The sequence below is a fragment of the Pholcus phalangioides genome, unplaced genomic scaffold (genome assembly GCF_987345545.1).
Source record: "Pholcus phalangioides strain wild (caught in Gottingen) unplaced genomic scaffold, Ppha-v1.0 ptg000014l_1, whole genome shotgun sequence".
Lineage (NCBI taxonomy): Eukaryota > Metazoa > Arthropoda > Arachnida > Araneae > Pholcidae > Pholcus > Pholcus phalangioides.
In genome coordinates, this window is record NW_028301607.1 from 23,019,520 (window position 1) to 23,043,155 (window position 23,636).

Genomic DNA, 23,636 nt, shown 5'->3' on the forward strand with positions numbered 1-23,636 from the left:
AACTTTAATATTCCCAGTCTTCTTGACGGGAAGAGAAATGGTTTCAAGGATATTATATATAACTACATTATAAATAAACGGGAGAATATTCTCAAGTTATTTATAATAGTAGTCCTTCCAGAGAATATCCTCCTAAAAGATTATTCTCGAGAATTTTACATCTCTATACATGGCAGATATAAATAAGCAAGTAGTACAGAAATTGCATGAAATTCGTGTCAAATGCCAGTTAAGAATAAAATTAAAAGAATAGAATGAATGAAACAGATTTAGGAAATATAGATCAATAGTTTTGAATACTAAAATAGTAATAAGAGGAAAAAAGAAACATTGATTTATTCCACTAAAATGAATAACTAAGTTGGTTTAGCTCATTCACAGTCAAAGGTATTATTTCCTGTTACATACATCGTTAGTCTCATGTTGGAAGCTCCAGCAGTAGCCTGAAATCAGCCACTAACATAGGGAAGAGGCTACACTTATTTTTATGTTAGGATGTATGTTCCAAGAAAATGGCTGCTGGATGACAGACAGTGATGCAAGTAAAACAAATGTCTTGACATCAAAGTCCATGATCAAGCGGCCTCTCCACCCAGACCCATGTCCTGAGAGAGAACTACTGGAGCTATTAATCCTGCAGGCTAGAGCTGATGTTTCCCTTCAACGTTTCGTCAAAGCATAAATATAAAAACACCTGTCCACAGATCTGATAGAAATGTTTTAAATTATAAAAATGTCTTGGTAAAAACTGCTATACAAGGTGCTGAAAAAAAATATCAATGATATGGTTCATAAATACTATAACATTCAGATCATTTTTGTCGCACCACGGTCATTTTCTGCACAGGAGGGCTAATTAGACCAGGACCTATAATTTATTGCAGATTCCGAACGGCAGCATTAGATATTTTGTCCTTTTTTTCATACTCACAGAGAAGTTGGTACGCTAACCCCTTGGTGTGGGGCTCCCTGCGGTAAGCAATCTCTTTTCTGTGGTCATGTTGCCATTTCTGCTGCACCCGATGTCAGGAAAGTTTCTGACAAGAACGAACCTGGTATCGAACTCGCAACACCTCTACACATCCTTTGGTACTTTAGGCGAGTATAGTATCAACCTAGGCTACAGCACCCTACAAATATTCAGCAACCCTAAATATAATCAATAACACGATTCAGCAACACTAAATAAAATCAATACACATGAAAAATAACTAATCGACAAATATATATATATATGTAACATGCATATATATAATAGAAAATGGTCATTAATTAGCAGACACTATGCACGATTCCACCGTTCATTGGAATACATCAATTCCCATGAACATTCTCTGGAAATGTTGATTACCCTACAAACAAAGCATAATGAAGCAATTTTTATAAACTTATTTCGAAGGTGTTTCTGGTACTCCAGAATAGTGGGGCACCTAAATGCATACTTGCCCTCCCTTTTGTGACAGAAAATTGTTTCTGTTACAACTGTCCCCCCTTTTTCTCATAAATAACTCTAAGCTGCCACCCCTGCCATAAGAAAATATGATTGTCTTCATGTATGGACACAGCCTCTCGATTTGAAAATCTTTTAATTTTGATCATCTTGAGAAAGAAGCCAGGCGATTTTTCTGAGGCCCTACCAGGCAAATTTTCGAAAATTTCAACCGGTTCTTATTTTTGTGAGCCACTACCCCACATCCTACAGAAGTTCCCCTAGGCTTTGACCTTTCACGGGTCCCTATGTGTGAATTTATTGCATGAAAAAAACAAAAAATAATTGTTCCGGACTGGAGCCCCTTCAAAAACATTATCTAATTTTTGATCGTCTTGGGGAAGGAGAATGAGCTTCCCTTGCTCTCCCTTCATGCATGCGTTAGAATGCACGCTCATCAAATTTATTCATTTGCGACTTTATCAATAAATAAACTCACCCTTGGATCGATGAAAATGCACGCTCTTCATATTCTTCATTTTGTCCATGATTTTTAATAATATAATAGGAAAAAATGTGGAAAACACGAGCTTAACGAGACGAAAAAATGGCGAATAATCTGCAATAGAAGCAGAATGCAATTTTTAAGCCACTTTGCCAATTTTAGACGCCAATTTTAAAGCAACCTCCTACCTATGCTAACTTTATTGTTTAAGTGCTCCTACGTCACGCGTGAAATCACGCCCATTCGCGCTTGCGCTTTAAGCATTCCTTCGTGGTCCCTACCGGCTATGGTCCTAAAGCAGCAAGAAAAGTAGTTCACGGCGGCCATCTTGGAAAAGAGGAAATTTCGCCTCTGGCCGCGAGCTCTCGCTGTGATATTTAGTGATGAAATATGCTGTTTTTTTTTCGAATTAAACAATTTTTTACGATAATAATGACAGACATAACTTAGATTATATCTTCGATGTCATCAAAGTTGAAGTGATTCATCGTTATATCCTCCAAAACCTGTGTGCTATACGTGTATGTTGACATCGGCCACGATCGAAGCCACGACGAAGTGCTAGCATGTTCATTACTGAGGTAAGAATTATTTTATTGCTATTGAACTATATAAGAAAAGTGTTTAGAAATATTCTCAATATTTTTTTGCTCGGTAAATGCGTTATTTAAAAATATAAATGGACATAATGCACGCAATCAATAGGGCAGTGGATCCCATTCGGTAATGCTGAAAAATATCAAATAGCCTATGTATATTTTGGATTGTATTGAAAATATTTACATGCCAAATGAAACATGAATCTGCAATTACGATAATATCAGATTGAAATTTTACATTCCATGTTTTTTGCTGTATTAATTTTTTTTAATGAAAAATTATGTCTAAATAAATTGAGCATGTGTGTAAATAAATAATTTGAATATTGTTGGCACAATAAAAATTGTGCTTGGATGACTATGCTATGAATAATCGCCTATAAATAAGGAAATTGAAAATTTGTGTTTTAGATCAACCTCCCTTCAATGCACAAAGTAACTAATAAGCTACAATTCATTGATAATAAATTATAGCACCTAAATGACAAAAATTTTAATTATTTTTTTGTGATGAGTAATGGTGAAATTGAAATAAAGCATGGTAAAAATTGGCAGTAATGTTAAGTATTAAATTTTGTAAAACTCATGCACTAAATTTAGTGTAAAGGATTAAAATATAGATTTGATATTTTGAACTGTTCAAATGAACAATATTGTAATACTTAGTGAAAGTTAAATTTTCAGAAAAAAATCATGTGCTACTACTTTAAAAATTGTACTCTGCAACTCGCTCTGAGATGAAGAATATTTAATAAAGAATCATTATATTGCTTTGTTGATATAAAAAACAAAGTTTTAATTTCAGGCACAGTTTTTAGTGTTGAGGTATATACATTATAATGAAAGGAAGCAGATTAGTGTTTGAAACATATTACTACTTCAGTATTTGGGTTATGGCCTTGCTGCGTGTGTGTTCAAATTTAATTTTTTGCCAAAAATTGTTTTTGATTTTGTGTGTGGGTAACGACAGAAAAAAAATTTCCATTTCTTAAGAACTTTAAAATATAACATTTTGACATGTCATGGAACTGAAACTTTTAACATTTAAACTTTTAACAAGCATTTATTTTTTAACGATGTTGTTAATAAACAGCTGATATATATATTGTATATACATTTGTGAGACTTTTCTAACTCTTGAAAAATTTTGTTTCCCAGGAACTTGGCTGTAGGTAGCTATGAAGTTATGTGAAGGTTTTCAAGGTTAAACAATTCTACCAGAGCAAACAAAGGTAATTTTAATTCTTTGTATTTGACTTTGAGCAACAGTTTCCATTATTATTTTCATGTAAAATGAAATATTTCCATGCATGATTTAATGACATAAATTTTAACATTATGTCGCATCATTTTCACTGATTTCATTTGTATCAACAACCCTAGTGGAACAAATACAGTTGAACCCCGATTTAATGCCACCATCCCACCCAAAGAATTTTGGCGTTATATCAGATTGCAGACATAATAGCGTTTCGGAGAGGCTGTATTACATAAATTCACATGTTTATTATGAAATGTATTTCAGTGTCTCATTTATGTTGTATGATGAATAAAATAACCTATTTTATACACATTCAATTTTAAGTTGAGAAAATTCATAAAAATTGTAAACTGTAAAATCACTTGAATATTTCTCAATATAAAACTTAACAGAAACATACTTCCCTTTGAAATTATTGTAATTTCAGCAACACATTTTATATGTGCAAAAACAAAATGAGCAAGGTGGGGGGGGGGGGGGAGGTGGCATTGTTTTTAGTCCATACAATATTGATTTTTCTTGAGAAATATCTTGCTATGAGTAATTTTCTTTATAATCATAATTTTTTTCAGATACTATTGAAAGAACAACTCTTTTTGACATAATTGAATTGAGCAAATTAAGATAGATTTCTCAATGGCTACCTGTACCACTCAAAATTTGACCAGTGCAAGTAAAAACATGTATAATGTTGAAAAACTTGTCTTGGCTATATAAATGAGACGGAGGACATTAAAAAAACTGAAAAGCAATATTAATTCTTTAAAAATGTTATTATCATATTTACTGATTAGCAAATTTTGTGAATTGAAATATTAAAACAATTAATATAATTGACGACAAATAATATCATACTTTTTAACTAGCGAGACCATACAACACTGCAAAATTTTTATGTTAATTTAAATAGAGTACCCCAATCCACAACACGTTGCTAAGGATGTGTTTTACAGCGAAGCTGAAAGTAAAGTGAAAATATTAAGTAAGCTGCGTGCCAATAGGTTTTTTCACTTCATCAGTCTGACCAAAATTTTAGGGTAGAAACATGGCTCGAAAAATTGAAAAAAATTTTTAGGCGCCAGCCAAATTTCTTGGCAGCCAAGCATATTTTTAGGAGAAATAATCCAAAGTAAAAAAAAATTATATTCAACTTTTTCAGCACTTGGTGATGATCTTCACATATTGGAAGATGCAGACATAAACTCCAAATATTTTGTGATCTGCATAGAAAATTTTAGGTGTCAGTATGATTTTCTTTTTTGCAATGTTGGCTCCTAAGATTTGTGAAGCCCTAGGTAAATACATCTAGACATGAACAAGTGCATCTGTGTGCAATGCCAGGCCTCCCTTGTAAAACACAGTTGATGCATTTTGGATCCTACTGTGATAAAATGGTGGCGAGTCGACAAAGTGCTATTGTGCACGAATTATCTCTACTTATGCAACTAAAGACTGTTATAATTTGAAATCAAATATACATATTGATAAGCATAATAAAAGTGTTTTTTTTCTTCCTCTTTCTAATTTCAGGTAAATCAACATTTGAAGATGCAGATGAAAGTTAATGAATCTCAAAAAATTATATTCTTGAAAGGTGCGATTTCTAAGAAAAGTACAACAAATAAATTGTGATTATAACTTTCTATGAACATATGTTTGAAATAAAATGTGTTTGTATGACAAATCATGTGTGCAAGTTGTTATTCAATTCATGTTTCTATTAATCAACTTCAATCAATCATTCATCTTCTAATCAACTGAAATGAAATATACGATCAAATGAAAGTTATCAGGTGAAGTTATTTGTTGGAAGCTAAATATGAAACACATAAATTGATGAAAGATCTTTAATATTGAAGTATATATATTTTAAATATTGAAGTATTCACTTGCATTAACAGGTAAGTGCTCATTCATAGAAAATCATGTTCTGATAATATTTTTTAATACTGAGGAGAAACCCATAGTTTAAAATACAGAAATACAATACTCAGCAAGGCAGTTAATTCTTTTAATTATAAATTATCATATAAATATTAAACTTTATATAATTATAAATATTAAACTTTATATTATAAATTATAATTTATTATTTTAGTTGCTCCAAAAAGAATTTGCAATTCGTTGTTTCAATGAATTTAAAAGGAATAAAAATGGATAATAAAAAATCATTTTTAACAAATTGGTCTTAAAAAAAAGTGGCACTCAATATTAAAAATAGTATTCAGCTGGGGCCTCAAGTAGGGCTCCCGAGGTGAATAGGGGGCCCAAAAATCTAATTATTTTGCATAATAACCCTTTCAAGAAGAGGGCCCCCCCAAAAAAAGGGAAAGTCTGCCCCGAAAAGGCACATTACGGCCATAGGCTCAACTAGTGCCGGTAACCTTAATTTAAAATCTTACATTTTGTTGTAAGAATTTTTTATTTTCAAATTTTGATTTCATCAGTATGCGACCCACTTATATGCAGCTGGGGGTCCCAGATACTCGCTCAGTGGCGTCGGAGCCGTGGGTGTCTGAGAACCCACAGTATTCTGTACCACTGATCTGAGCACCCCCCAGAATTCATCCAGAAATCAAAATTTTCCACATAAAGGTCAAGCCAAGCACCCACATGTACATAACATTTCCGACGCCTCTGTACTCGCTTCTTCAAGCATCCAAAAGTGGGGTCCATGAGCTCGGACAAGAAAAATACTTTGACTATTATTATATACTTAATCTTATTCTAAAAAAAAGTCGCAAGATGAAAAATGCAACGTCCTCATACGTTTACAAAATAATTAAACTAGCCAGCGATATTAGAGTAAAAAAAATTGCAAAACACGGGTGACAAAAAAATGTATGGCGAGTCCCTCGGAAAAAAAAAAGTTTGTTTACAACATGTTTGTTTGTAAACATGAAATCGCTGCCACAACCCACTGCGGAAAAACGATTGTTAAATAATTAGTAGTAGTTGTAGGCTTCAAACGGCATCCCGATTGGTTAGAGATCTGTTAATCTCGAAACCAAAAATTTTCTCCCCCTCTAACTACTGTTTCACGTCACGTGACCTTAAGGACTGGTAGTACATAGTACCTCTTAACTACTAGTAGTTGAAGCGGTCCTTAGCTGCAGTCCTCCGACCGGTAGTTCATTAGGACTAGTAGTTACTAAGGACTGCAGAGATAGTTCACCCCCTGTATATTTAGGCATATTTAAGACACTAGGGTTACTTTCCAAACATTTGAACTTCAAATGTCTAATTTAACTTGTGACCAATTTCACTTTTTGCCATTTATAATAATTAAAAAGTAGCAGCAAGCAGCTCACTATAGTTACAGGAATTGAGAATTTTGCCGCATTTGTGAGCTCTCAGTTCTAGCCCGTACGTCACAATAGTGGCTTGAAATCAAGCAAAAAGTCACTTATTGTGAAAGACAATACTCTGTTGAACTAATGTATTAAATTAGTATTTTTTTAAATTGCAATAAAGTTCTCTTTGTACTTAAAGAAGCGGAAATCCCCACAATCCTCATATTATTCATGTACCCAGTTTCAATGTAACGGTAACATCTCTTATTGTGAATATAATGATCGAACCTATTATTTCACTGTATCTATAGACATCAAAATAGGAAAACAACCTCCTCCGGCACGTGAACGTTGTTCTATCAGAAAAGTATCAATTTACACACAACACGACAAATAGATAGGCTGACAATATTTCCTCCATGAAAATGCGGAATTTCACCGAAAAAATCGCCAAAGGCAAGTAAAGTTGCCAGTTACAGCAGAAAAAAATTACTAAAAGGAAGTAGAATTGCCAGAAAAATTGTCAAAGGCAAGTGAAGTTGACCGTTACACCGGAAAAAACAATCAAAAGCTTATATTTCTTCTCGATGTGTTAAATCGTAAAAAGTGAATTTTTCCATACTGAACTTTATAGTAATGTGCTGCCATCTAACGTCGAATTTAAAAGCGACTCATGTGGTGATGAAGAAGTTCAAAGTGAAAAAAACTATATTCTTCATTCCGCCTAGTTCCTTATAAACAAAGCTGATAAACTGAGCTGGAAATTCAAACTGAAAGTTCGGTTATTTTATCTGAGCATAAGGAGACGTCCAAAACGAAGACCCTCTTAATGAGCAGACGACAGACGGTTTGTTCGGTTCCCTAGAAGCTAAGCTCACAAACAGAACTGGAAGTTCGAACTGCCAGTTCAGTAATTTTTTCAGGACACAAGGAGACGCCCAAAACAAGTAACCTGGAGAGAAGCAGACGACATTACTGGTCGGACTTTACTGGAGGGAGCATCCAGCCACCGCGACTGCAGCGACATCAAATGCAAGGAAATCACGTGACTCGGTCGAAACAAACTTCCCCGCCTGGCCATTTTTCCATAGAAATGTACAGTTCGGTCTCTAAATATTGGGTTTTAAAGATTTAAAAAAACGATAGAGGGAAGAACTCATCTAAAGAGAGATGAAAAAAGATTAAATTATTTTCATTTAATACCGGAATCATTTCTTTCATAATTTCTTGAATTTTCGTTCATTAATTATGAAATTTTCCTCCATTGATTTTGGAATTTTCCTTCATTAATTCTGAAATTTTCCTCCATTAATTATGGATTTTCTTTTATTAATTCTGAAGTTTCCTCCATTAATTCTGGATTTTAATTTATTAATTCTGAATTTTCCTTCATTAATTCTGAAATTTTCCTTCATTAATTCTGGAATTTTTCTCCATTAATTCTGGAATTTCCCTTCATTAATTCTGGATTTTCCTTCATTAATTATGGAATTTTCCTCCATTGATTTTGAAATTTTTCTTCATTAATTCTGAAATTTTCCTCCAATAATTATGGAATTTTCCTCCATTAAATTTCCTTCATTAATTCTGAATTTTCCTTCATTAATTATGGAATTTTCCTTCATTAATTCTGGAATTTTCCTTCATTAATTATGGAATTTTCCTTCATTAATTCTGAAATTTTCCTCCATTAATTCTGAATTTTCCTTCATTAATTATGGAATTTTCCTCCAATGATTTTGGAATTTTCCTTCATTAATTCTGGAATTTTCCTTCATTAATTATGGAATTTTCCTTCATTAATTCTGAAATTTTCCTCCATTAATTCTGGAATTTTCTTTCATTAATTCTGAAATTTTCCTTCATTAATTATGGAATTTTCCTTCATTATTTTTTGAATATTCTTTCATTAATTCTGGAATTATTTCCTTTATTAATTATTATTTCTTTGATTACTTCTGAAATAATTGCTTTCATCAATTCTGAATTTGTTTCTTTCATTAATGCTGAAATTATTTTTTTTGTTAATGCTGGAATTATTTCTGTCGTTGGTTCTGAAATTATATCTCATTAATTCTGGAATTAACTCTTTTATTAATTTTGGAATTATCTCTTTCCTTCTGATCTGGAATTATCTTTCATTCATTTTATTATTATCGCTTTCATTAATTCTTTCACTAATTTTGGAATTATCACTTTTATCAATGCTGTAATTATCTCTTACATTAATTCTGGAATATTTTCTTCAATTAATGCTGACTACGTTGAAAACGTCATTTTGGAAGAAAATATGGATTTTCATTTTTTTATTTTTTATAAAAGCCCTATTTGTTGTGATTCCAAAACGGGCCTTGTTTTGTTTATATGATGCTTAGAATCAAAGTTACGTTCATTTTAGTGTTGCGTTTTTACATACAAGTAATACGCGAATAAAGACTTTAAACGCGTTTTACGAAGAATGCTATTTTTGACATTTTACTTGACTTTGTGACACGATTTCTAAAAATTTATGCATTGCATCCTTACGAAATTTTAATGTGATATTTTGCTATATATTGTTGAGGTTATGAACCAAAATCTAAGGTCTATCACATATATTTTTTGAATTACAGTGTTTTATAGACAAAATGCAGGAAGAAATTTCAAAAAATTCACACGTACTAAAACATATTTTGTTGTAACTTATGAACATATCGTGCAATCATTTAGATTTTGGTTCATAACCTGCAAAATTACTAGCGAAATGCACTATGAAAATCACAAAGCATTTCATTATTAAAATTTTTTGCAATCGTGTTTCGAATATCACATGAATTTTGTCTAAAATTTGACATAAAAACGACTTTTATATAGAAAATATAATAGATAGACCAAAATTTGTCACTGTTTTGACCATTTCGAGACACTTTCTATCAAAAAATGTATTTAAAGTTCACTCCAGGACCATTTTAAAGAAAAGTGACAAGAAAGGTAGTCGGGTACCTTAATGCTGAAATTATAACTTTCATCAATTTTGGAATTATTATCAAATTATTTTTTAATTTATTGTTTTAAACTCCTATTTATGCCATAAGAAAATAACGGGGGGGGGGGGGGGTCCGTGTTTGTTTTCACCGAGCCACGCGATGTTCCGACGAAAGGTATTGGGGGACACAGTTCTCAGCACTGCCAAGGCGGAGACCGCTGACGTCCCACTCTCTCCAGAGACTTGATTTATATACTGTTGGTGCTGCCATTTAATCTCGAAATTTCAGGCAACTCATGAGATGATGAAAGAGAGACAGAGAGTTCTTTGGCATTTTTTGGCATGACATTTTTTTGTGAGACGAAAATTTCGGTAACAAAATTCGTACATTTGCAATAATCGATTTTTTAATGCAGAAAAAATAATTATTTCTTTCCACAAACAAATTCGGACAATATGGATGATCGAACAAATAAGTGAAAACACGGATTATTGTGGTCTTCAGATAGGGTTACCAGATTCAAAACTGAAAACGAACCTTAGGCAGTGCCGTCTTAACGTATGCTTCCCCCACCCCGGCCCGTGCCCGAAGGTCATCAAGACAAGAGGTGCCTCAGAAAAACGAGACGTAGTTGAATTTTTCGAGAATTTTCCAGGTAGGGCCTCCAAAAAGATGATGAAGCGCTTTAAAAGTATGACAAAATTTTATGACTGTTCAATATGATTCGAGCCACGATGTCAGCAGGTGGACTACGGTCGCCATCATAGCTCAGTGGTTAGAGCACTGGTCTTGTAAACCAGAGGTCGTGAGTTCGATCCTCGTTGGTGGCTATCACATCAAGTTTTTCTAAGCGCAGTGCCCGAGTGGCATGGTGCTCGTCTACCATCCTGAAGGTTGTTGTCAGAGTCTCAGGTTCGAACCCAAAGGAGGATATAGATAAGATATTTTCCCTAACGAACTCGAGGCGACCACCGATAGACAGCGCCTTCCCTTCCAACCCAGTTCATTAATGGCAGTAAATTGCAATGCAGCGATATGGCCAGAGTTGGTGTTTGGTGAAGTAGCAGGTGGACCACGCGCTAATTATTATTAATAATCTATGAATTTTGTAAAATTAATTTAAATGTCATTCTCTCTCAATGGATCGTGTTTGATTACGATCCGGACTATCAACGCGTTCCTGAAATAATGAAAAAATTAGTGTAATAAAATGCGTTCTCTCTGAAAAAAAATTCCCCTCCAAGATTTATGTTCGCAACTCGAAAAGTTTGTAAGTCAGGAACAATTACATAATATGTTTTCAGAGGGAGCCGCAAAAATTTTTTTTGCATTGGGCCGCGAAATTCTCCTGAGCCCGCACCTGTCTCCGATTTTGAATTTAAATATCTCAGGGAATAATCAGTTAAAAACATGTGATTTGTTTGTTGGGCTCAGACGGGAAAGAGCAACAACTGTTTGATTGGAAATTAGAGGGGAGGGGGGAGCTTACAAAAATTTACATTTTTCATTTTGTGTACGCTGTATTTTCATCCTCAAAACTCGTACAGGGTGATTTTTGGTCGTATTTTGAGAATTTTTAAAATTATAACCATACCGCTACGACGAACGGTTGATGGATAAAGGCTGTACCAACACTCCAAGGAGAAACCATTGAATCTTGTAATGGCCATAATATTACCAATAGGCAGGGCGGAAACTAGTGGGTGGGGGAAGGGGGGAGCAGGCGAGTCTGGTGCCCCAGGCGCATTACAAAAATGAGCGCAAATTGAAGCATTCAACCTATCCTTTAGCATTACGGGGGGAAGGGTGCCTAAATGAGTAGTTGCCCCGGCTAACCAAGTATCCAGTTGCGGCCCTGCCAATAGGTATCTTATTTCTGACTATTCACCGTTATATATATTGGGTATTTTTTCTTTTTAGATACATTCTCAAGTTTGTAATTTACACCTGGTAGCATTTCTTTTACTTCTATGGATCAAACTGCACAGTTGATCCACTAATGACCCACAAAAATCATGTCCTTATTCTGTAGAACTTGGTTTGCTGCATGGGGGCCCATCTGGTCACTTCTGGCAACCAAGTGACAATTAGATCTGGTTCCGATTTTCAAGAGTAAATATCCAAATAGGTAGGTAGGAATTTTTAGCAAGGTAGTAGTGCCTCTCTCAGAAAAATCGCTTTGTATATGGGCGTAATATAATGTTAAGACATCCCTGGGCGTACTTTATGAAGATTGTGAAAAGCTAATCGAGAAAAAATTGGCAATAATGTGAAGTCTAGTATGCAATATTAGTATTAGTATAGAACCGAGCACGCCCAGGCTCTGTCGCTTTTGCGATATAAGCTCATTGATCGTGAGATCGTGGGCGTGCCGGAAAAAAAACTCAAGCCGGCCGGGACCAACATCCCGCCAACCAAGCAGCACAATCACACTCCCACACCCAAACCCCCAATCCCAGGGCACATCACCGCTCGACAAGCCAGTTTGCAATATTATTATATTCTCATCTTTCGTGCCATTCTTGTGATAATGATCTTCAACTATACAATCAAGTGTTCTTACAATTTTAGGATCTTCTATCGGATGATGGATGTTGAAAAAAAATCGTGCATTAAAAAGAAATACCATATGATACCTTTTTGTGGTGCCCCTTTTGTACTGATGCCCTAAGCATGTACTTATTTTGCTTAATGGTTAATCCGGCCCTGTGACTGCGCACATGATTTCTCTGGAATGAATGTTTCAAACAAATATTTACAAATTTTTCGCACGTATTTTAGTTCATTTTTTTAAGTTCATAGTATGGCTACAACATGAACCTATATCCTTGATACATTATTGAAAACGTTGTGGTAGGTTGAACTTTTCAATTGTGATTCATTTCTGTGTGGCTACTCCCTCATTATATACTACTTTTATCCGCATGGGGAGAGAATAAAATTAATAAAACTGCTTGCTACCACTTTTTGCGATTTTTATCACTACAAGAATGCGTATTTTGGAAGCTACAACTGACATTTCCTCAACGAAACCATAATAATTTACACAAAAATAAACTAATTTGAAATAATATACAAATTTCATCCAGTACAAGTAACTTGATGACATTGTACCGTCTTCAAGCGCAGAATTTAAATTGATTGAAAATAATTTATTCTATTTTTTTTTACTGTATTCGATTACGTTTATTTTGCTCTTTCGTTATTTTCATAAATTAAAAATTAATCAAATTAAATTCAAGCATATTTATATATTTATTTTACACAAAAATTGCCACGTTTTTAAGACAAATAAATTGAATTGGTCGAATGGTCGGCGCGTTTCGGCTCTTCAATGGAGAGCCGTCATCAGGACCTCGTGGTTAGAATTCACACGAATGAGTCGTGGAGGGGTGATGTTCGCCTTTGTATTCACTCAAGTAAATTTACTCGAGCAAATTTACTCAACATTTTCTGAAGCAACATTTTCTTAAAAAAAAAAATTCCCTTTTTTCTTGATTTTGTGATGCAAAAATGATCAATGTAAGCATATTGATAGCCGGCACATCTCTTTCAATGAGACAGCGGTGCAAATTTTCGTTCTTGAGTGGCGTAAGAAGAATATCGAGATATTGGCGATGTATCCGGCATTGGTAGAATTTCCACTTCTTCCTTGAAATCTACTTCACCAAACACCAACTCTGGCCATATCGCAAATTACTGCCATTATTGAGATGGGTTGGAAATGAAGGCGCTGTCCATCGATGGTCGCCTCAACTTCGTTAGGGAAAATATCTTATTTATATCCTCCCTTGGGTTCGAACCCGGGACCGTGAGAGCAACCTTCACGGTGGTAAATGAACATCTTACCACCACGCCACTCGGGCGCTCTTCCTTGAGATCTGGGTTTTGGTTCTTGGTTTTCTCTCCCGAACCATCTAAAATTGTCGAGAACATCCAGGCATTGGGGGAAGTGCATACATCATTTTCGTCATCACCCGTGCAGTAAGCTTTGTTTTATTTTCTTCATCTGGGGGTATCATAAGATGCATTAGACTCCGGATCAGAGGGAAGCTCCGAAATTAGTATAATAATGCTTCCTCTGTACTAAGGAATTTTATAGGCATTTTACCACCAATAAAAATAATAAATGCACAATAATCGGGGGTGGGAGGGGACTAAAGGCAAAGGAAATTCCAGAAAATAAAATAAAAATGTCTTCCATTCTAACGTTCGAAACTCCTCCACAAATACACATCTGAGATGTTTCAACACAAGCACCTCCACACTTGTCCGACTCTTTTCTAGTGTCGGATTTGATTGGATAGTTAGTATCACGTGATCAATGACCTCTGATTAAGGATTTCCTCTCTAGTTTTGGCTGTTCCTCGTAGTTATGACGATTTTATTTATATTTTTGACATTATCAGCCAATCAGAATAAGGCTACTGTGACGTTATAGAAACATCACCGTATGTGTAAAGTGTACCTCCTGCTGTTACGTTTGGCAACTTATCGCCAAACACCAGCGTCTATTAACGATTTCGCTTTCATTTTGTCATTACGTCTCGTTTGCTCACACGATAATAAATTACAATGATATAATTTAACTATAATACTATAACGATCATAATAATAATGATATATATTATATAATAATAATTATATTGACATGCAATAAATACAGTGGCTTGCCGAAACACAATTTCTATGTTTGGTTTTCTAATGAATCTATCAGCATTATGAATCAATAAATGATAGCAGGGCCCAGCTTCGCTGGGCGCTCGCTTCGCGAGCCGTTACTATTGTCAACTTGATGCAACTGAACCACATTTTGATTAAATCAGAAAAAAAAACAAAACATTTTTTAGTGATTCAATAAACGATAACTTATTATACGGGGGTGGCCCCCCCCATTCCCCCTGTATCGCCAAGTTCGCTGTTTGGGAGACCCCCCCCCCCCCCCCCCCATTCCCGTGCATCTGACAATTTGTGGTGAATCATAATATAATAAATCATGTTTATCCCGTGCAACGGTTAAAAGAAAAAAATTAAATGTGATAAGAAATTAAACTTTTCAAACGAAGATGCTAGAAAAAAAAATTGGATTTTTACGGAGGGACTCGAACTCATAACCTTCGTTTTAAGCGTCCCGTGAACTTCCCACTGCATCAATCCAGGTTGCCGAACTGAAGTTAAATTTAGAATATCCATTATTAAATGTCGCTAGGAAATATGGTGGCGCCAAATGGATCAAAAGTTACGGTAGCCTCGCGGTCTACTGTGACGTTTCTATGACGTCACAGTTGCTTGAAAAAAAAAATAGCGCCAAAGCCACATGCAAAAGGTTACAAGGAAGAAAATCCTGATTTTACGTCTATGATCACGCACGTCCAATCAAATTCGACACTAGAACAGAGTCGGACAAGGATTGAGGCGCTTTCGTTTCAACACCATTGCTGCTGCCACCCATTTTATAGTAAACAAGAAAGAGGGGAGAAAATGAAGAAAAACCACTTGCAAAACAAAACCAGTATGATGCTGCCATATCTGACAGAAAATCTAAATCTTAAGCTAGTTAATAGGATTTAAATGATTCCTGTGCGAAAATTAGTTATTTTTTGATGGAATTTTGAAAAAGTGATTTTACTATGGGGACATCACGCCGGAAAGGGTTCGGAAAAAAAAAATCGTGGTCACGTGATTTGAATGCCAGAATACACATTAAAAAACCTGGATTAAACGGAACCTGTCTAACACGAAAACCGAACTTTACCCTTTATCGGAAAATTTCACACAAACGCTTCGACTATTTCGCGGACAATTGACTAAAGAATCTTACAAAATATTAGTGCTTTTATCGAAATTTTTAATGCAATGACTGATTGCCAATGCGAGTTCTACTCCACCCACCCTTCGACAAAAGCCGTTACCGTACTTAATGCTGTGGTTTTTGAAAAGCAATATGTAGTGAAGTAGTTTCTTTCTGAAATTGAAACACATTTTTTAGTGTAAAGCAGGCCTTTCTCTACTGGAGAAATCAGTGTAATGGTTAGATTTCCAAGTGATGTATAACACTTTCAAAATTGTATGCAAGCTGCTTTCTGTGATCGCAAATGCTAAGCACGGCCGGAATTAGAGGGAAGCGTAGGTGGTGGCAATTGCTCGGATGGCAAAATCTGGGAGATAGCAAATTTTACGTGGGGAAATCATCGAATTTTGCAGTGGTCAGGGCAGCGAAATCATGTTGCCCCCCACACAAAAAAATAGTAGTTACGGCCCTGGTGCTGAGGATCACAAAAACATAGACGACAATGTACAAACTGAACCTGACACGACAGATATTGACACCCTCATTGAAAATTCAAGAGAACGTCAAAAAGAACGTAAATCTAGTCATTTCAGATGAAGAATGTGGGGTAAAGTTTCATACAGATGCTGTGAAAACCTAAATATTTAGTAATTATGGAGCTAATAATGTGCATTACTTTATTTTATGTACATTTAAATTAATTAGTTTACTTTTAATTGATTTATTTTTATTGTGCTGTGCTTCAATTACAAAAGAGTAACGAGATCGTTACATATTTTTACACATCATGTCTATTGAACCTTTATTAAGCGGAAACCTGTGTTCAACGGAAAAAAAAATCTCGGTCCCTTGCGATTCCGTTGAAGACAGGTTTTACTGTATATGATTATAATGAAATAATTAGGATCATAATTATCATGTAATCATGTGAAAATAATCTTAGTTCTTGATTTAAAAAAATTCATTTTTTCACCAAGGCTGTTGAGGAAAAGGGAAAAAACGCGACATTTTATAAAGTAACGGGTATTTTAAAAGTTGGTACGGCGAAATTCCGGGAATATCCCGTAAAAACGGGTCATATGGTCACTCTATGTATCCCTTTCAGACCCTGCATGCGCAGATGAGGCGGTTGGTTTTTTTCATTATAGAAATTTTTTTTTTGACCTCAATGAGTTAAGCCCTGTCAAAAACTGTGTGTACACACGTTTCGAGTTTGAAATATGATGAATATGAACTTATGAGCTTTCACCAGAGGGCAGCACTTGAAGTTGAACTTCAGTTGGTTTTTATGATGACTTCCAGGAGAAAGTGTAATTTATTACATAAAATTTAGAACAAAATTGATTGTATGCGAAGATGAATATACCCTGCATCATCTCGGCTGAAACAATTTGAACGAAGTGAATTATTTCTTCGCAAAAAAGGGGAAAATCATAAAGATTTGCTAACATTTAAATGTCTTTAACGCATTTTTTGAGTATAAAAAAGGAAAAACATCTTGAAAATTCCAAAAAAAAAAAAAAAAAAAAAGCTCGTTTCTGAAAGGGATGTACAAGTTTCTGGCCATCGAGTGACAGAATAACGTCGATCTCACCAGCGGACTGAAAATATTGCGCAGCACCTGTACTATCATGTATTTTATGAACTCTTCGTGAGATGATCTTGAATCGATCGATTATAAAAAATAGGTTCCAAGCTAAAAATAAATTCTCGATCTGTTCAAGTTAAAAAATTAAAATGGTTTGTGCCTTCAAAAATAATAAAAAAAAGAGAAGACAAAAGAGTAAAAGATGGAACATTTCCCACACAATGGAGAAATTTTCATTCTACTGTCATCATACGCTGTCATTGCCTCGGAATGTAAATTTCTCGGTGGATTCGAGGAAAAGAGCATCAGATACATACATATATATATATTTTGAACGATGACCCCGAGATTAAAGACAGAAAAAGGAGTAGGAATAACAGAATGGGAGAAAGAAAGAGAGATAAAATACATAAGAAAAGAGAAAAGAATGAGAAACGAGGAAGCCATTTTCTCTCAAGAAAGGGACCAAAAGTTTTCTTCTATTCTTTGAGCCTCGTGGGATATATAAAACCCGAAAAACGAATCATCCGGAGATCAATCAGGGCAACATGAAAAATGGACCGACTCCACCCTTAGTCTCAAATGACTCGAACAGCAATGAACTTGTGGAAGAAAATTTCGCTTACATAAAGCATCCATCCCATTTGTGGAATAGGAAATAGGTTTTCTGACTCATTCTTTCTTCACTTCGCGATATTTTACAAACGTTTTGGAATTACACTCCTATTTGTTGAGTTGATACCAAATCGGTTTAGATAATGAAATATAATTCACGAGCGCTGGTTTTGAATCGTCGTGCAGCGCGTTCAGTTATTTCTTCGCCGCAGAGAGCAACACGGGACTACAATTATTCAATCATTACACTTCACTCATAGTAAGAAAAATTAATGGCAGAGGGCAGCACTACTCAGAAACAAACTTCACGGTAGGTTCGTAACGCTTTCACGCACATTCCACCATGTACCAATTTGTTAGAAATTCCGTAGAGGAACGTGTACGAGATGCATGTATGGTTAAGTTGTGGTAGTAGTAGTGCGTTCAGTTTAAATTGTAGCGCACACTACATACTGTCGAATTCATCCACTTTCTTTTCAATGATAAAAGAATGCATGTGCAGTTATAACACGCTCATTTCAGATCAGAATATTGAATCAGGGCCATATAACAATGGCTGTCTCTTGTCTCTTGAAGCGCTGGAGTCGGTACCAGCTAACGTCACGCGTGGTTATTCTCCTGCAGAACCGGGTGCGCCCGTTTTGCTACCTTGTTAATTACGATAGGTTTGCACAATCGCTGTACACACAGCCCATTTTACTGAATCCTTTCCAAAAATTATCTTTTCGATTATTTTTATTGACTTGCTTCGTTCAGCCATTTAAACATTTAAAATAAGAGAAGTTTTGCATATGAGATAACTTCTACTAAGAATATTTTTCTCGGATATATTTCAGTTGAATCACGTACGTTAGTTAACTTTTACTGGGTTGATTTGAAAGCCAACTCGAGACAGATTATTTCAGTTTTCTTCTAAAACTTCCTTAGAAATATTGGACGTTATTCACTCAGTGATTTTCAGATGTGGCTTTTTACGGCTTAGACATAATGGCTGTCCAAACAATCGAGATTCTCTCAAAATTGATTTATAATTTGGTGTAGTTTGGTCGGGTAGATTTACCGACAGTACACAGCAGAGTCTTTCAAAAAAAATTTTGAGATAAACCTAGAAGGGACAATTTTTCAGGTCATCTTCATAATCACTAGGTTGAAAATGATTGCTGCAAATATAAGAATACTTATAATTCACTCGATCGAGCCTCTTACAAATAAAACGCCACAATAGGATAAATGTCAAACGAGGTGGCTGAGAAAAAGATGCCCATAGCAAATATGGATGTCATATATTTCAAAAATACAGCAACCCAATTAAAAATGCAATTACAAACAATATATACACACACACACACACACACATATATATATATATATATATATATATATATATATATATATATAGTATTCTTATGAAAATGAATACTATAAGAATACTTTACTTAATACTATACTTAAAAGAATACTTATTTACCCCAACATGTTTATCGTATTTCTTTTTAAACGTGTCAATTGTGCTAGAATTTACTACCTGAGGGGGGGGGGGTAAGTTATTCCATTAGTTAACAATTCTGATGGAGTTTATGAACCCACAACCTTCGTCGTGCGAGTGCCATGCTCTAACCACTGTTCCGATAGTGGATTGTTACATTTTGGTAAGTGCCTTGAATCCCAATTTTCTTTGTCTTCCGAGAATTGTTCCTGCACGTAATCCTGAAAAAACTTGTATTTGTTCAGCACTGATTTACACAAGAATCACAAAAATATTGCAAAAATACCATCTGCACATACCAGTGATACTGAAACAAAACCGTGAACGAGAGATAACTCACTTAAAACAGTAAAATAAGCAAGCGAAGTTCAAAATAAGCCACATCAATACAGTACGTTTTGTAAGCTGATGTCGTTTGCAGGAAAAAAAAATAGCAGTGAGACAACGTCACATATCATCTATGAGACCACGCCCACTGAGCCAAGGCGGCAAGCGCAACATAGAGATGAAACAGACCCCCCTTAATATATAGCCCTAATGTTGAATGGAATCAAATCAGCAAAATTATTAGATTCATTTACTACTTCGAATTCGAATATCAACGCTAAATTTTCATCATATATGTAATACATACCTTAATCATAGGTAGGTTCACACATTAGTTGATTCCCTCAACTCTATCAAAGACTAGCCTGTGAGTTTGAGATTTAAAACAAGTTTGAGTAGTTGATGCAATTAAATTTTTTTTTTTTTAAAGAGCGAGTACCATATGTGGGAGAGAAATTCTGATTTTTTTAAAGTAAAAAGGTTAGTTTGTAAGCGCCCGTGTGGAGGGTGAGTTCCGTCACAATATATTAATTTCCGTTGCGGGAGTTTGGAAATAACAGTATATGCCTTAAAGATCTCATACATCAACACGCCCGTCATTAAAAACGCTTATGCTCGAATAGCTCGTGAAATAGGTGTTTTAGAGTTCGCCCGAAAGTTTGTTCATGGTCGGATTATTTTTAATTAAAATGAAGAGGGAGAATCACAAGAACACTTATATCGTGGCACAGAACATCATTATTTAAACATGATATAAAACTTATGAGGGAGTTTCGTTTTTTGCATGAATCGCGCACGGATTTTGTAATAACATTACTCGTCAATAATGAGTGTGCCATGATAGTTTGTTGAATGAAGACAGAATAGAAGACGTCCCGTTTGCGCTTCACGTTACAGCAGAAAAAATACCCGTGCTTTATTTCAAAATTCATTCAGTACCGCCTCTCTCTCCGTCGTTTACGATGTGCAATCCTGCCCGTACCAGATAACTGGGAAAGGGTCAAAATCACAAGGTGACATAATTCCTAATTTCAGCTGCGTTGAATGAGAGAAAAAGAGATACAGGGTATTTCAGAGAGGAAAGAGCTTCCTAACTTTGAACTGACGTAATTTGGAAAAAGTGGTTGGTAGAAAGATAGAGCACACACACACAAGCAGCTCGTTTAATGGGCAGGACTGGAATTTCAAATCCACCGGTTTGTGAATTTAGTTACCACTTTGTCTATAGATGGTACCAGAGTCATTTAAACAGTGACTGACATTTTCCTTCGCGAACATGGGTTAAATCATATTGTGATAGATTTGAAATGGTCGCCATGCCTAGCAAGGACACTATCAAATTTTTTAAAATTATCCATTTTATAATGAGTTATTAATTTTGTTTACGTATAATTCACCGATAACGATTCATATAAAAATCATTGGCTATATATTTCACCGGCGTACAATTTTTTCATTCTCATGATAATGTCACCGTGCTTAATAGATCGGTGATTATATAGTAGACAATATTCCAATTGATCCCAATAGAATTTTAATTTACGCTAATTTTTATTTGAGTTCTATATGACCACCGGTAAATACGCTAATCGATAAATTTTTCTGCGGTAATTCATTTTTTTTTTCTGTTTTCGATGAATGTACGGGACACGATTTGATATATCTACTGTATCTGCGAGTTGTCTACAAGCAGCGATTTCCAATTGGGGTTACCTAGACTTTGAGGACCTTATATTGAAAGTAAAAATTATTTTAAAAAAATTGCTTAAAAAGAAAAGTGTAGACTAACTCTCAAAAGCACCGCTTCAATTTTAATATATTATAGTATTATAGTAGTATATTGTTTAATTTGACAGAAAATTACTTGTGGTTATATATTTCAATAGGAATATAAAACGTTGTTTTAGTTCGTTTGCAGTCCAGCAGATGGCATTAGTATTACATCACATTCCTAGTATTAGATAGAATGTACCCAGTCTTATCCGGAAAAAATAATTTTGAAGAGTAATTTTTCACTCTCCTCCAAAATTTTAAGGGCATTTTTGTAGAAACGGGTATTTTCTTATCAGACATAACTTTACTGAAAAAAAATTACCTAAAACTTCAAGGAGTATTTTTATTTCCTAAACGAAATTTCGAGGATCAAAATTGAATTTTGGTGAGTGAATCACGCATCTATATGCGTACTGGCAAACACTGAATGTACTCCGTTACTCGAGAACATTCCGCTTACAGATGGCTATAGTTTCTACTGCTATAGATAAGGGGGGGGGGCATGGCAGACATCAAAATTTACGGGATCGGGGATCCATGGCTAAAAGTATTTTGCAAACGCTGGTCTACAGAACTGTTCTTCAATCATTTTGCTACTGCGGACCAGTGAAAATAGTTGGAAAATAGCACAGAGCACCGCAAATGTGAAAAACGGTTTGCGGATCGTTAAAAATACACGAATAGCAAGCTAGAAAGCTTAAAGTGGTTTTCTCGTATCCATAAACTTTTTTTTTTCGTCAAGTAAATCTAGTGATAATATTTTTCGGGCATGTGAAATTTTGATACGGGTATCTATAATTTCAAACTAAGTGCCCGACCAGGCATGTAAATTCTCAGAGCCAGCCCTGGTAAGGACGTTCCTGTGTCTATAAGAACAATAGTCAATTACATTTAATATATGAGCCACTTGGGATCCACACCCAGATTTATTCAGCTACGAACTACTACATCAATCACATAAATACCAAAGGCAATTACAAATAACGTGAAAAAATTAATTAAGCTATTAATTCTAGAAAAGTACTGGAGAATAAAAATAGAAGAACAATTTGGGAATAAAATTTCTCTTCCGAAAATGAATCGTTTCATTTTTTCATATGCACAATAATCAATATTATTTTTGACAAAAGGACGAGTATCCTCCCGAAATTTACGTTTAAGATATCATAATATTCAATGTTGGCTGATGCAGCCGAAGAGTTTCACTTTATCGGTACTTTTATTTACCATATTTTTTTTAGTGTTGCGATTCATTTCCAGATTTTTACGTGTATATTTTCCGTGTACAAAAATGGAGGGATGGTTAAAAATGCGAACTTGCATAATTACAAAAATTGAGGAGAAAGTTACATTTTTTTCAAGTATGTTATCATTGGATGTGAAGGGACAGTTGCCTCCCCTCCCGGGATAGAAGAGCCTAGGGTAGAGAATAATGTAGGCATGTGTGGTGCTTTCAATGACTTTTTCGCATCTGTTTTCAATAGGGAAGGTGATATATGAAGTACGGGTGCGTCATGGGGTCCTCAACGATATCCAAGTGGATGATATGGAAGTTCTAAATCTTATAAAAAATGCATGTGCAAGCAAAGCACCAGGACCAGATGATATTTATCCTAGGGCCTTTAGGGAATGTGCGAATGAACTGTTGGAGCAAGTTGCACAGATTTACAGAAGTAGTGTTGCTGAGGGTATCGTCTGAGGGAAATGGAAGATTGCTAATGTGTTGCCGATATTTAAAGAGGGTGGTAGAGAAATCATGTCGAATTATCGTCCAGTGAGTTGCCTCTCGAAAATTTTGGAAATTATTATGAAAAAGCAATTGGTGAAGCGGATACACGAGAATAACGTATTGTCGGGAAACCAGCATAGGTTTAGGACTGGAAAGTCATGTGTAACAACCCTCTTTTTTTGCTTCTATGATCACGTGACTAAGACCTTGGTAAAAGGCAAAGACGTCGATTTTTGGGGGGGGGGGGCAACTTGTTGAATTGGATAGAATCGTG

At 35.1% G+C, this 23,636-nt stretch overlaps 1 long non-coding RNA gene and 1 other non-coding gene across 2 annotated transcripts; both read left to right on the forward strand.

The window, feature by feature from the left end:
• The first annotated feature begins 2,245 nt into the window (after window positions 1-2,245).
• On the forward strand, window positions 2,246-5,475 carry LOC149078295 (uncharacterized). Its single transcript, XR_016193889.1, has 3 exons — window positions 2,246-2,515; window positions 3,692-3,765; window positions 5,325-5,475. It is a non-coding gene; the product is annotated as an uncharacterized LOC149078295 (long non-coding RNA).
• A 5,335-nt stretch (window positions 5,476-10,810) lies between these two features.
• Window positions 10,811-10,883, forward strand: TRNAT-UGU (transfer RNA threonine (anticodon UGU)). Its single transcript has one exon. It is a non-coding gene; the product is annotated as a tRNA-Thr (tRNA).
• Window positions 10,884-23,636: the final 12,753 nt, after the last annotated feature.